Source organism: Triticum dicoccoides, chromosome 6B (genome assembly GCF_002162155.2).
Source record: "Triticum dicoccoides isolate Atlit2015 ecotype Zavitan chromosome 6B, WEW_v2.0, whole genome shotgun sequence".
NCBI classification, from domain to species: domain Eukaryota; kingdom Viridiplantae; phylum Streptophyta; class Magnoliopsida; order Poales; family Poaceae; genus Triticum; species Triticum dicoccoides.
The window spans coordinates 172,516,358-172,519,601 of record NC_041391.1 but is presented as its reverse complement, the minus strand read 5'-3'; positions in this window follow the sequence as shown (position 1 = coordinate 172,519,601).

Genomic DNA, 3,244 nt, shown 5'->3' with positions numbered 1-3,244 from the left:
GCCGTAGCAGCCCAGAGATGCCTCGAAGGCCCAACAGGGTGGCTTCTTAGTCTCATGCTCTTGGCCCAATAACTTGGGAAACGAAAAGAAAAAAGGCTTTGTCATTCTCGTACATGACTTGCATCAGAAGATTGCACCATAGCCCTTGCTTTGGACTGAAAACATCCCATTTCTTCTTCTTTTTGAACTGAAACATCTCCATAGCCCTTGCTTTGGTGCGGCTCATCTCCTTTCTTGCGGGCGTACATGCAAAATTTCAGGTCTTCTGATGTGCGGCATACAAACTGCACAAATACTCCCTCCGTTCCTAAATGTTTGTCCTTTTAGAAATTTCAAATGGATATCACATACGGAAGTATATAGACATATTTTAGAAAAACAAATATTTAGGAACGGAGGGAGTACAACATATATTGAGTAGTATAGTCAATAGACATCATAAATGACGATTCCAAGGATCATGCATGTAATGTAATCATAGATAAGCGATATGATTAAGCAACAGAAATATTGTTGGCAACAGCCTCAAGTTGATTTTTATGACTCATGGGTAATCGCTAGTAATTACAGTATGATACTACACTTGAAAAATCCCCTAATAGAAAAGGAAATATGAGCACTAGTGGCCAATGAAAAGGTAACTTTGCGGAGGAGACCAATGACTTACTTTGTGGAAGAGAATGAATCCATGCAGTATGCCGCAAACCTGATGCTATAAAATGGAAGGTTGCCATTTATCTCTTGCCAAATCATTCAGCAGCAACACAAGAAAAAGAAGCCAGCAGAATAACACAACATACAGAGACACAGACAGCACAGGTGTGCTGAATAAATATGGTGAATTGGATGATAACCATAGAGCAGAAGCATGACCCTTTTCCAGGCAGTCATTTTAACATTTCAGACATAAATCCTTCTCCGCTGTTCGAAAAATGCCAAGCCATTGATATGGACTAGAGGCATTCGCGCGCTTTGCTGCGCCGAGAATCAACACCATAGTTCGCCAATGGCATGTTTCACTATCTAAGCTACAACGCATCTATTGTATATTCTTGTTTTAAGTATGTAGCCATAACATGAAATCTATTGTCAATAGCATAACTTTTCAATATTTACGAAACATGGTTTACAAACCCAAAATCTGTTTTACATGAAGAAGATGTGAACCTCTTGAATTTTCTTGTGAAGAAAGCTGAGGTACTTGACCTGAAAAATATTAAGAGCATGCACATTATTATTCATCACCAGACAAAACAATATATAACGTAAACTTAACTGCACACATGATATAATTCATAAGCCCATAGTTGTATACTCTAAATAAAATGTGTGTTCTGTGTATGTTTTAGCCAATAAAAATCACTACTCCCTCTGTCCGAAAATATTTGTCATCAAAATGAATAAAAAGAGATGTATCTAGAACTAATATACGTCTAGATACATCCCCTTTCGTTCATTTTGATGACAAGTATTTCCGGACGGAGGGAGTACAATTTTGCTGGGAACAATATTTCACTCTTCCACAGCAGCCCTTTGTTCTTGAATAATATTTCACTATGGTCAGCATACCTTTTCTTTTCTTGAATCCACTATCTGGCAGGCCAATTCTTGTTTCCTGTAAATAAGATTCAATACCTAAAATAACTTCTACTGATCATATGTTACTAAAATGTCCAGAATAGCTCCAAGAACCCATTTTGATAAGAATTCTCAAACTCTCGTGTAGCTGCAGGCTGTAATATTTCTGATGCAATAAAACTTCCATTTTAAGGTTTCCACCACGGAAGAAATACTTGTGCACTAATTTCATTCAAAGCCAAATCACAATCACCAAAGAGTCACGACATGCGTGCTGCAATTGTCAATTCAACATGCCGATAACAAGTGTTTTCAGAAGAGAAAAAAAGCCATCCTTATATGTATGCCTCGAAAGCAAAAGTCAAGTGTAACTATATACTCATGGCATTCCCTGAAAAAACACCACTCGAGACTTATGTTCCCTGATATACTAATCATGAATTAGCAGATGCAACCATTTCAGTTTTTTTGGATGTATGAGTATTAACCCCTTCGAGTTTCAAAAGTATACATAAATAATAATAAGCAAATAAATACGCTTATTAAAACAGACATAGGTCCTAAAATAGTTCGAGGGCAATCAATAAAAATAGTATGCCTACATCTTACAGTAGATATAAAATTAGCATGTTTTCTTTATACAGCCATTGTTATGAACCTTCATGACAGCTCCGGTCTATTTACACAACCAGTGAGGCAGCTGCCTGGGCTCTGCCTGTGGTCACTGCCTTGAAATAATAGCAGGCATCAAGAACTAATTAAGCTTTTTCATGGGCAAATGGCTGTCAGCCAGGAGTCTTCATATGTTGCCCGGGCTGATTGAGCCGGCTCCGCCACTGTACACAATATAACTCTTAAATTATATCTGAAATGGACAATATTAGGCAATGCAAGAACTTCGGTATAGAGTTGGCTATGACAATCGATTTTCCTCAAAAACGAAAGGGAAAAATAGGTCACTTTATAGGACCCAGAACTGAAGTGATAACCAAATGCACCCATTTATGTAAAACAAAAACTATGTAATCTTTGCACCAATGAAATATGGGGCAACTCATTAAGATGTATTGTACCTGCAGCATCTCCACGATTTCAGTTCTTATTCTATTTGCAGCATATCTGAAAAAATTACTAAACTATGCAATGCGTAGGGCAAAAAATAAATCTTCCTTATTGCTCAGCCCTCACCAACATAATTGGACAGGGAAAAATTAAACCAAACAGCACATCAACATATCATCATGTACTTCTACTCTCATACCATATGACAGTGTGGATCCTTCGCCATGGACGTATCATTCTAATGAGCTAAAGGGCAGGGCAATGCATGGGACTGACAAAGGAAGCACATGAAGACCATAAAACAGGCCGTACACCTCTGTGCAAGTAATGGCAAAAATCAAGACCAGAAAAGTAATGGCAAAAAACGGGCTGTACACCCTGTGTAAAACCGATTTTTTTTAACAGTCAGAATAATATGACAGAGAAATAGTCGTCTAGGTCCAAATATTGTGTTCATGCCAATAGTATATTTAACCTATTAGTTTAAACAATCTATTGTTAAATCACGATCATGATGCAAACTAAATTATGGTCCTTCTACCCGTACACTTATTGTTTGTAAACAAGAAAGGATCCTCATAGCTACACATCAATGTCTCTAGAT